The following is a 13,260-nucleotide window of genomic DNA, read 5'->3' on the forward strand; positions in this document are numbered from 1 at the left end:
CCCCACCACTACTGCATTCGCATTGTGTGCCCTGCCGTACGAGCCATAGAGTAAATATGGTACGAGCAAATACCGGCCACACCGTTCTGCAGGCAATACACATCATAAACTGCGGCTGCCAAAGATCTTTCTAGACTTTCGCTATACGATATCCTATCAAAAAAGTTTGCGAGCTCGGTCCCTATGCAGCCTGCATGTCATCAGCATCAAGAATTTCATATCCAGGGAGAGGATAATAGGTGGGGAAGGGGAGGGGGAGTGGAGCTTACACAGTGGCGACACTGATTTCCACAAACTGTTGCACAGTCGCTTGTTTGCAGCCATGGAGTTATTGCTGCACTGACTGTAGCTGGCAAAATAGAAATAAAAATAAACATTCATGCATACCTAAAAATTCCAATAGCCTTACATAAACTGGTCATAAATAACAAATCTGGCGTCACTACTGGACTAGTTATCCTGAACAGAAAGTTTATATATAGTACACAATGGTCACACTATGACAAAATAATGCAAATACGGGATTCCGTTACAACTAGACACACAGTTTCCAGCAACTTCTTGCTCAATTATAATCTCGATAGGTTATGTTAGTATCTTGCACTTACTTTTTGCAGAATACACAGCATGTTTTAGTAAAGAAACAGAGCAGGCACCATGCTTTTGAGCTACAGGTCATCGATAAACTTATTACGAGTTCTGCACCACATGATAATCGTATCTAGTCCCGCCGATCAGCAGAAAGACAAGCGTATCTCCCTGTCGATACATTCTCGCTTTTACCCATTACTATATAGTTGTCGGTTTCGCATTCTTGGGTATATTTCGTACAATGATGTTATTCGGCTGCTGTTAAGGACTTACTGCACCATCGTGTACGACCTACACCAAGAGAAATTCCGCTACTGATGTCCAAGAAGTCACAGAGCATACGTGCAAAATTTTTACCCATCGGGCAGTAACGCAACGCTCGAATATGTAATGGCGCTGACGTGTGTAGCGTGCAAACATCTGCTGCGTCGATAACGTTGCTGGAAAGCTGCTTTTCCTGTTGCGGAAAGCACGCGCAAAAGCCTCGGGTTAACAGCGCCATTCAGAAACTGCACAGCTTTGCACGGCAAACCTGCGGACGGTAGATCACCGTTTGCCCTGTGGAGAACAGTGGGACATGGAGCGATGAATGCTATACAGGGTGTTACAAAAAAGTACGGCCAACCTTTCAGGAAACATTCCTCACACACAAATAAAGAAAAGATGTTATGTGGACATGTGTCCGGAAACGTTTAATTTCCATGTTAGAGCTCATTTTAGTTTCGTCAGTATGTACTGTACTTCCTCGATTCACCGCCAGTTGGCCGAATTGAAGGAAGGTAATGTTGACCTCGGTGCTTGTGTTGACATGCGACTCATTGCTCTACAGTACTAGCATCAAGCGCATCAGTACGTAGCAGCAACAGGTTAGTGTTCATCACGAACGTGGTTTTGCAGTCAGTGCAATGTTTACAAATGCGTAGTTGGCAGTTGCCCATTTGATGTATGGATTAGCACGGGGCAATAGCCGTGGCGCAGTACGTTTGTATCGAGACAGATTTCCAGAACGAAGGTGTCCTGACAGGAAGACGTTCGAAGCAATTGATCGGCGTCTTAGGGAACACGGAACATTCCAGCCTATGACTCGCGACTGGGGAAGACCTAGAACGACGAGGACACCTGCAACGGACGAGGCAATTCTTCGTGCAGTTGACGATAACCCTAATGTCAGCGTCAGAGAAGTTGCTGCTGTACAAGGTAACGTTGACCACGTCACTGTATGGACAGTGCTACGGGAGAACCAGTTGTTTCCGTACCATGTACAGCGTGTGCAGGCACTATCAGCAGCTGATTGGCATCCACGGGTACACTTCTGCGAATGGTTCATCCAACAATGCGTCAATCCTCATTTCAGTGCCAATGTTCTCTTTACGGATGAGGCTTCATTCCAACGTGATCAAATCGTAAATTTTCACAATCAACATGTGTGGGCTGACGAGAATCCGCACGCAATTGTGCAATCACGTCATCAACACAGATTTTCTGTGAACGTTTGGGCAGGCATTGTTGGTGATATCTTGATTGGGTCCCATGTTCTTCCACCTACGCTCAATGGAGCACGTTCTCATGATTTCATACGGGATACTGTACCTGTGCTGCTAGAACATGTGCCTTTACAAGTACGACACAACATGTGGTTCATGCACGATGGAGCTCCTGCACATTTCAGTCGAAGTGTTCGTACGCTTCTCAACAACAGATTTGGGGACCGATGGATTGGTAGAGGCGAACCAATTCCATGGCCTCCATGCTCTCCTGACCTCAACCCTCTTGACTTTCATTTATGAGGGCATTTGAAAGCTCTTGTCTACGCAACCCCGGTACCAAATGTAGAGACGCTTTGTGCTCGTATTGTGGACGGCTGTGATACAATACGCCATTCTCCAGGGCTGCATCAGCGCATCAGGGATTCCATGCGACGGAGCGTGGATGCATGTATCCTCGCTAACGGAGGACATTTTGAACATTTCCTGTAACAAAGTGTTTGAAGTCACGCTGGTACGTTCTGTTGCCGTGTGTTTCCATTCCATGATTAATGTGATTTGCAGAGAAGTAATAAAATGAGCTCTAACATGAAAAGTAAGCGTTTCCGGACACATGTCCACATAACATATTTTCTTTCTTTGTGTGTGAGGAATGTTTCCTGAAAGTTTGGCCGTACCTTTTTGTAACACCCTGTATATCAGTACGGCTCCTATACAAAGCGAATAGATAATAAGTATGTGCCTTATATCATTTACAGTTCTTCCCTGATAACATATTCCTCCCGACTATTGTCAGCCGACAGTACAACGCCTCTAGAATGGCGTGTGACACCTAAATTCAACTCTACTCTGCAAGCGGCCAACTGCTGACATGAAGCACCTGTAATAGCCTTTATCTACATCTATATCTATTCTATAATTCTACAGACTGATCTGTTTCATGGAAGATTCATGGTTCCTCGACGTTTCCATTTTCGAATAGCGCGTAAGAAGAATGAACACCTAAATTTTTCCTTGCGAGATGTGGTTTCTCTTGTTTTATTACGATGGTTATTTTTCCCTGTATAAATAGGAATCAACAAAATATTTTCGCATTCGGAGAAGGAAATTGATGATTGCAACTTCATGAAAATATCTCGTCCCAACGAAAAACGTTTTTGTTTTAATGACTGCTGACTAATTCGATTACCCAATCCATGACACACTCTTCTCTACTTCGCGGTAACATAACACAAGCTGACGTGTTTCGAATTTTTCCGATGCCCTCTGTCGATCCTATCTGGTAATGACCCCATAGCCGGCCGATGTGGCCGTGCGGTTCTAGGTGCTTCAAAAAAATGGTTCAAATGACTCTGAGCACTATGGGACTCAACTACTGAGGTCATTAGTCCCCTAGAACTTAGAACTAGTTAAACCTAACTAATCTAAGGACATCACAAACATCCATGCCCGAGGCGGGATTCGAACCTGCGACCGTAGCGGCCTTGCGGTTCCAGACTGCAGCGCCTTTAACCGCACGGACACTTCGGCCGGCTTAGGCGCTTCAGTCTGGAACCGTGTGGCCGCTACAGTCGCGGGTTCGAATCCTGCCTCGGGCATGGATGTGTGTGATGTCCTTAGGTTAGTTAGGTTTAAGTAGTTCTAAGTCTAGGGGACTGATGACCATAGATGTTAAGTCCCATAGTGCTCAGAGCCATTTGAAAAAAATGACCCCATACCGTATAGAAATTTCCTTATAAGGAAAGAACAGCGTAGCGTAAGGATTCACTAGATTTATTGCATCTTCTAAGTGTTCTGCCAGTAAAACACACTCTCTGGTTCGCCTTCCACACATCTCTTACGTAGTAAATCCGATGTACTTTGTTCATAATTGTAATCCCTAGGGAGTTAGTTGAGTCGACAACCTATAAATTCGTGTCACTTATCGTGTAACCATAATTTAAAAGATTCTTTAGTCCACTGCTGGACGTCACACTTTTTATTGTTTAAGGTCAATTGTCACTTTTTGTACCAAATAAATATCTTGCCCATAAAATTTTGTGTGTCGTTTTGACCTTCTGAAAATTTTACTCCACGATAAACGACAGCATCATCCGTAAATAATCTGTGAAGACTCAGATTGCTCTTAAATCGTCTGTATTGACGTAGATTAAGAACACCAGAGGGGCCCATAGCACCTTCTTAGAGAACCCCACAAATTAGTTCTGTTTAACTAGATGACTTACTGTCAGTTACTAAGACTGTGACACATCTGATAATAAATCACGAATCCAGTCACACAGCTGAGAGGATATTCTAGAGGCGTACAATTCGATTAGAAGCCGCTTGTATGGCATGGTGTCAAATGCCTTCTGGAAATCAAGAAAAAGGGAACGAACTCGAGATCCCATGTCGATAGCACTCATTACTTCGCATGTATACAGAGCCAGCATTTTTCACAAGATCGATATTTTCTGAATCCGTGATAGGTTAAGAGTCATCATCTCCTTTGGTGAACGAATTCGGGGAATAAATGTGACAATGGAAGCGAAGAAAGTACAAATAAAACGAATGCCGATATACTACGTTTGCCGAAACACCGATGTGAAAAACTAGGCAATACCTTGAAAAAGACAAACCTACATTTCTAACATATGTTAATTTACAAGAAACTTTTGATAACTTTGACTGTTGTAAATTCTGAAGGAATTAATACCAAGAGCGATAGGTTATCTTCGACTTTCAAGAAAACTAGCCAGTACCTATAGAAAATCGAACATCAGCTGAAGCAAGCATTAAATGAATGTGAGGAGAAGTAGCAAAAGCAAATAAAGTTGCGGGAGACGAAATTAAAATTTTAAGATTTTATCAGAGAAGGCAAAGGAATTGGAATAAAAGCTGAAATATGTTATAAAAATAAATAAAAGTAAAACAAGACTGATAAAATGTGGCCAAATAAAATCAAGTAACGCTGAAACAATTAAATTAAGAAACGAGATATGGAGAGTAGTACACGAGTTTAGCTTTTTTTGGGAGTAAAATAACTGATGGTGGCAGAAGTGAAGGGGATGTAAAATGCAGTAGCAAAGATTTCTTGGAAACGAGTGATATGTTATCGTTTAATATAAATTTAAGAGCTAAGAAGTGTTTTCTGTGAAAATTTACTGAAACGGAAGAGACATAAAAAGAGCAGAAGTACTCCAAATGGGGTGCTTCAGATGAATGCTGAAGATAACAAGTATAGATCGAACAACTAGTGATGTGACGAATGGAGGGATACTAACATTTCCCGTTTTCACCCTTGTTCCGATGAATCTAAGGTTTATCTACACATAGTTTTTATAACAAAGCATAGTTGTTTTATTATTACAGATGTAGGTTAAGTTCGGTAGCGCCAAGTGATAACTTGTGATAACCCGTATACTGAAGTCAGTTGAATAGCTAACCTCGAGATTGAGAACTAGCACGAAGAAAAGTAATGCCTCCGAATTTTTTGTGTCAAAACTCGTAAGGCTTTTTCAATAGAACAAACGTTATTAACAATTTAAATAGAACAAACGTTATTAACAATCTACATCTTGTTTCTTCATGTCTACATATTAGGTTGGTGCATAAGTTCGTAGTGTTTTCCGTAAGTTTAATGCACACAATAGATCCACATAACAGAGACGTCTGTCATCAATAATACAGTATATATTCCTTTACTACGAGGTGCATTCAAGTTCTAAGGCCTCCGATTTTTTTTCTAATTAACTACTCACCCGAAATCGACGTAATCCCCCTGCAGACGTACACATTTATCACAACGCTGACGCCATGATTCCATGGCAGCGGCGAAGGCTTCTTTGGGAGTCTGTTTTGACCACTGGAAAATCGCTGACGCAATAGCAGCACGGCTGGTGAATGTGCGGCCACGGAGAGTGTCTTTCATTGCTGGAAAAAGCCAAAAGTCACTAGGAGCCAGGTCAGGTGAGTAGGGAGCATGAGGAATCATTTTAAAGTTGTTATCGCGAAGAAACTGTTGCGTAACGTTAGCTCGATGTGCGGATGCGTTGTCTTAGTGAAACAGCACACGCGCAGCCCTTCCCGGACGTTTTTGTTGCAGTGCAGGAAGGAATTTGTTCTTCAAAACATTTTCGTAGGATGCACCTGTTACCGTAGTGTCCCTTGGAACGCAATGGGTAAGGATTACGCCCTCGCTGTCCCAGAACATGGACACCATCATTTTTTCAGCACTGGCGGTTACCTGAAATTTTTTTGGTGGCGATGAATCTGTGTGCTTCCATTGAGCTGACTAGCGCTTTATTTCTGGATTGAAAAATGGCATCCACGTCTCATCCATTGTCACAACCGACGAAAAGAAAGTCTCATTCGTGCTGTCGTTGCGCGTCAACATTGCTTGGCAACATGCCGCACGGGCAGCCATGTGGTCGTCCGTTAGCATTCGTGGCACCCACCTGGACGACACTTTTCGCATTTTCAGGTCATCATGCAGGATTGTGTGCACAGAACCGACAGAAATGCCAACTCTGGAGGCGATCTGTTCAACAGTCATTCGGCGATCCCCCAAAACAATTCTCTCCACTTTCTGGATCATGTCGTCAGACCAGCTTGTGCGAGCCCGAGGTTGTTTCGGTTTGTTGTCACATGATGTTCTGCCTTCATTAAACTGTCGCACCCAGGAACACACTTTCGACACATTCATAACTCCATCACCACATGTCTCCTTCAACTGTCGATGAATTGCAATTGGTTTCACACCACGCAAATTCAGAAAACGAATGATTGCACGCTGTTCAAGTAAGGAAAACGTCGCCATTTTAAGTATTTAAAACAGTTCTCATTCTCGCCGCTGGCGATAAAATTCCATCTGCCGTACGGTGCTGCCATCTCTAGGACGTATTGACAATGAACACAGCCTCATTTTAAAACAATGCGCATGTTTCTATCTCTTTCCAGCCCGGAGAAAAAAAATCGGAGGCCTTAGAACATGAATGCACCTCGTATTTACAAGTCTGCCAACGCTGGATAACTTTTCGATTCCGTGGCTGTAGACATCATGCAGTTCTGAGGCGAAGAACTGGTCGAGCCATGTTCGGAGCGCATTTCCATGAGGAAGGTTGTTTGCTAGAGAGCGGAAAAGCTGAAAATCTGAGGGCATAAAATCATGTGAGTAACGTGGGTGCGGAACGACTTCCCAATCCAAGTCATGTATGGTGTTTTTTGTCAGTCTAGCAGAATGCGAGCCGGCGTTATCGTGAAGTAGCGTCACTTCTCGCAGCCTACCTGGTCGCTGATCCTGGACTGCCTCTGCAAGGAGTCTCAATTGTTGACGATAAATGTCAGCAGTGACGGTTACACCTCGGAGAAGCAGTTCGTAGTGCACCACACCGTCGCCGTTCCACCAGATGCGTTAACATTATTTTCCGTGAATGAGCGCAGGTCTTTGTTTCTGCTTTGTTAGGGGTCAACCGTGCCTTTCTTTTCCTTATATTAGCATAAAGACACCATTTCTCGTCACCAGTAACGATACAGGATAGGAATGCTCGGTGTTTTTCCCGAGCCAACTGAAGACGAACAAGCAGAGACACACATGCAGCACCGAGCGAGGTGGCGCAGTGGGTAGCACACTGGACTCGCATTCGGGAGGGCGACGGTTCAATCCCGCGTCCGGCCATCGTGATTTGGGTTTTCTTTGATTTCCCTAAATCGCTCCAGGTAAATGCTGGGATGGTTCCTTTGAAAGGGCACGGCCGATTTCCTTCCCCGTCCTTCCCTAATCCGATGAGATACTTGACCTCGCTGTTTGATCTCTTCCCCCAAACAATCCGATCCAACACATATGGCCAACCGCTGATTTTTATGATTTTGGCTTAGAGCAGGGGTCTCCAAACTTTTTAGTCCGCGGGCCACATTGCCTCCTCCACGAAGTCATAAGGGCCAAGATCTACCTAGTGGGATTAAAGCACCCTAGCACTCCACGATCATCGTAATGTAAGGCTCAAGAAAAGTTACAGCTACATAAAAGCTACTAATTATCACTAAGATGTTAAATTTCTTTACGTGAGTACCCTGTGAATTTTCAAGATATAAATTAATTACAGTTATTTTTATATATCAGTTACAACTAAAATATCCAATATCATTATGTGCACCAGGTATTGTATTTTATTTAAATTGCCTTTAAATAAAAATATATTATACGATTTACTTGCTATCTGTATTTTACGACGTAATCAAAAGAAAGTGAAACCTTGCTTAAGAAGCATCTTCCATAATGATTGATTGCTAAGGCTAGTCGCCGAAGTGGCGTCCATTTGAAAGACTTGCACCAGAGTCGTGAGTAGAATAAAATGCAAAGATTTTTTTTACTTAAAATCTTTTCGCCAAACTTGTCTGTTAACCGATTTTTTGTTTCACTATCGCGTGGAGAATGGTCTGGCTGTTTATTGTGGATAGCCACAAGTTTAACCATGATCTTCTGCTTTGTAAAGACAGAGCTCCGACAATCTCGCGGTGTATTGGTCGCGATAGGCCTCGAAACCCAATTGTTGGCAGTATAGGTAACACCTCAAATAATGGGCGGGCCGGATACCGGGGATGTCCGGCCAGCTAACGCGGGCCGGTTTGGCGGCCCTAGCGGGTCGGTTTCGGCCCGCGGGCCATAGTTTGGAGACCCCTGGCTTAGGGCATGCGGTACCAATACACCTAATTTTTAAACCTTCCCCTCTTCATGCAAGTGTCACACAATGGCGGAATGATCACAGTTAATCACGTTTGCCAGTTCTCGAGTACACTGAAGTGTATTATTGTGTATTAATGCGTCTAAGCAGTCTTTATCAAATTCCGAACGTCTTTCTGAACGTGGAGTGTCACGAATGTCAAAACGATCCTCCTTAAAATGAGAAAACCATTTTGTTGCCGTGGTCTGCCGAATGTCACTATCCTCATACGCGGCGCAAATGTTTCTGGCTGCCTTCGCTGCTGTCACACCTCTGTTGACCTCAAACAGAAGAATATGGAGGAAATGTTCCGATTTCTCCACTTGTTGTTGTTGTGGTCTTCAGTCCAGAGACGGGTTTGATGCAGCTCTCCATGCTACTCTATCCTGTGTAAGCTTCTTCATCTCCCAGTACCTACTGCAACCTACATCCTTCTGAATCTGTTTACTGTATTCGTCCCTTGGTCTCACTCTACGATTTTTACTCTCCACGCTGCCCTCCAATGCTAAATTGGTGATCCCTTGATGCCTTAGAACATGTCCTACCAAGCGATCCCTTCTTGTAGTCAAGTTGTGCCACAAATTTCACTTCTCCCCAATTCTATTCAATACCTCATCATTAGTTATATGATCTATCCATCTAATCTTCAGCACTCTTCTGTAGCACCACATTTCGAAAGCTTCTATTCTATTCTTGTCTAAACTATTTATCGTCCATGTTTCACATGGGTTGAGGACCTTCACACCCGTCTTCACATACGGCGCATTGACTCTTGCTGCGGCTAGATGACCCTCCTGTATGTGATGCTTGTGGCTTGCTGAATGCGGTGCGCCACATTTTAGTAGGCAAGAGGGTAGCAGCTCACTAGTCGTCAGATGTGCCCTCTACTTTAAATGACAATGCCACGAATGTGGTACGTCTTTTAAGATTTTGTGCGATGTCTGGCTTGTTCACTAAGATTTTTGGGCGGTGTTTTTAATGCGCTATCAGCGAGGCTGACTCATCTGCGTTTTTGTAAGTGATCAGTCAGACACATATGCCTATAAATTTGTTTCAGTTTTTCCCTTGACTTATTTGTGTTTTACTTGAAAATTTTAGAACATCTGCCCATTTTTAAAGGTCTCACATGATGATTGATAGTGATTATGCGGGATGAGATTGGGAGTGTTTGAGGGCAGTTTTATGTCAGATTGCTTATCTTTCTTTTTAACATTAGTGTATGCTAATTTTCGTATGGGTGCTGATAACTCCATCGTTGAGCCCCACTAACCCACAAACCACACACCACAATACAAGGCTGATTACTTGCCCAAGTATCTAACGACCTTGATACCGACTGAAAACAATAATAACAAGGGAATATAAATGGTACGTTGATCTACTATGGAACAGGGAAACAAATGGGAAGGACTGGACCCCTTTTGTTATCACTCGTTTTATTTAACTATCATATAAACAAATTTCTTTGAAACAACAGTATCTTAATCTGCTACCAATGTCTTTTACGAAACAAGGTCTATATCATATATAAGAAAATTTTAAAACCACTAACAATTATGCGCCTGACGGCTTAAAATTAATTCACAATTGTGTGTTGCTCTTCAGACAAAGTTTAATAAATATACTAAATGCCCGAGTAAACATAATTAGCACCAGAATTAATTAGCGAGGAGTGACGCCAGGTCGCTCGAAGGCGGAGCAAGAACTTAACTTGGAGAAGCCACGGCAAAAGGCGGAAGCCGGCAGTTCGTACAGGATCCACTTCTCGAGCTTAAACCCGGAGTCACCTCCCGCTACCCAGAATTTCACAGCCCCGGTACTCGTCGGTGGTAAGGTAGCGCTTACTCTAAAACACCAGCCAGCCAGCTGTAACATGTAACAAGCGCACAGAACAGGCGCGCAGGGACAATGTAAATAACCAGCAAAAGATATTAAATAACAGGTTAAATTATTCACTAATAAAACGGCACACTGCGTTCTTTAAGATCAAGTACCATATGTTTCGATTTAAATTTATAAACATTTCTCCTCCGGATTGACGACCATGCAGACACAGCTAATCAACTTACAAATATAATTACACTGTACAACAGGTCTTATCACTTAGCTGACAGATGAAGGCACAAAATCAGTTTTAACCAATATGTGCATCTATTTTCGATAAAAAATACTGAATCTTGGATCAATTGTGGCAATACAATGAAGCATACACATTTGATGGTAAAAGAAGAATTACACAACTCACTAAATGATACCTACATACAAGGCTTGTTACATAGCATAGCACTCTGAACATCTTCAGATCTTATACACCCAAGGTTTCAGCAATACACCCAACAGTGGATCCACAGAATGCAGTCACACCACAGGAAGTTTATTATGGCTTGTTGTTGTTGTGGTCTTCAGTCCTGAGACTGGTTTGATGCAGCTCTCCATGCTACTCTATCCTGTGCAAGCTTCTTCATCTCCCAGTACCTACTGCAACCTACATCCTTCTGAATCTGCTTAGTGTATTCATCTCTTGGTCTCCCCCTATGATTTTTACCCTCCACGCTGCCCTCAAATACTAAATTGGTGATCCCTTGATGCCTCAGAACATGTCCTACCAACCGATCCCTTCTTCTGGTCAAGTTGTGCCACAAACTTCTCTTCTCCCCAATCCTATTCAATACTTCCTCATTAGTTATGTGATCTACCCATCTAATCTTCAGCATTCTTCTGTAGCACCACATTTCAAAAGCTTCTATTCTCTTCTTGTCCAAACTATTTACCGTCCATGTTTCACTTCCATACATGGCTACACTCCATACAAATACTTTCAGAAATAACTTCCTGACACTTAAATCTATACTCGATGTTAACAAATTTCTCTTCTTCAGAAACGCTTTCCTTGCCATTGCCAGTCTACATTTTATATCCTCTCTACTTCGTCCATCATCAGTTATTTTGCTCCCCAAATAGCAAAACTCCTTTACTACTTTAAGTGTCTCATTTCCTAATCTAATACCCTCAGCATCACCCGACTTAACTCGACTACATTCCATTATCCTCGTTTTGCTTTTGTTGATGTTCATCTTATATCCTCCCTTCAAGACACCATCCATTCCGTTCAACTGCTCTTCCAAGTCCTTTGCTGTCTCTGACAGAATTACAATGTCATCGGCGAACCTCAAAGTTTTTATTTCTTCTCCATGGATTTTAATACCTACTCCAAATTTTTCTTTTGTTTCCTTTACTGCTTGCTCAATATACAGATTGAATAACATCGGGGAGAGGCTACAACCCTGTCTTACTCCCTTCCCAACCACTGCTTCCCTTTCATGTCCCTCAACTCTTATAACTGCCATCTGGTTTCTGTACAAGTTGTAAATAGCCTTTCGCTCCCTGTATTTTACCCCTGCCACCTTTAGAATTTGAAAGACAGTATTCCAGTCAACATTGTCAAAAGCTTTCTCTAAGTCTACAAATGCTAGAAACGTAGGTTTGCCTTTCCTTAATCTTTCTTCTAAGATAAGTCGTAAGGTCAGTATTGCCTCACGTGTTCCAGTATTTCTACGGAATCCAAACTGATCTTCCCCGAGGTCAGCTTCTACTGGTTTTTCCATTCGTCTGTAAAGAATTCGTGTTAGTACTTTGCAGCTGTGGCTTATTAAACTGATTGTTCGGTAATTTTCACATCTGTCAACACCTGCTTTCTTTGGGATTGGAATTATTATATTCTTCTTGAAGTCTGAGGGTATTTCGCCTGTTTCATACATCTTGCTCACCAGATGGTAGAGTTTTGTCAGGACTGGCTCTCCCAAGGCCGTCAGTAGTTCCAATGGAATGTTGTCTACTCCGGGGGCCTTGTTTCGACTCAGGTCCTTCAGTGCTCTGTCAAACTCTTCACGCAGTATCGTATCTCCCATTTCATCTTCATCTACATCCTCTTCCATTTCCATAATATTGTCCTCAAGTGCATCGCCCTTGTATAGACCCTCTATATACTCCTTCCACCTTTCTGCTTTCCCTTCTTTGCTTAGAACTGGGTTTCCATCTGAGCTCTTGATGTTCATACATGTGGTTCTCTTATCTCCAAAGGTCTCTTTAATTTTCCTGTAGGCAGTATCTATATTACCCCTAGTGAGATAAGCCTCTACATCCTTACATTTGTCCTCTAGCCATCCCTTCTTAGCCGTTTTGCACTTCCTGTCGATCTCATTTTTGAGACGTTTGTATTCCTTTTTGCCTGTATTATGGCATAAGCCAAATAAAAGTGTTCGATATATTTAAAGCACTACAGCAATGCTGACAAATCTGCACTCACATATCACGGACAAATTCACTTAACTTTTCGCTGGACGTCCGATATGGCTTGCGTCGGGTACAGCAGGCAATAAGGCAGCTGACGACCGTAGACAGCCATGTCCGGAACCAGCAGCACGCAACCCAAGGCAGTAACAAGCCTCCTAACAGGCGACAGGAAAGGCTCCCCAACAAGCTGC

Source organism: Schistocerca piceifrons, chromosome 1, assembly GCF_021461385.2.
Source record: "Schistocerca piceifrons isolate TAMUIC-IGC-003096 chromosome 1, iqSchPice1.1, whole genome shotgun sequence".
Classification (NCBI taxonomy): domain Eukaryota; kingdom Metazoa; phylum Arthropoda; class Insecta; order Orthoptera; family Acrididae; genus Schistocerca; species Schistocerca piceifrons.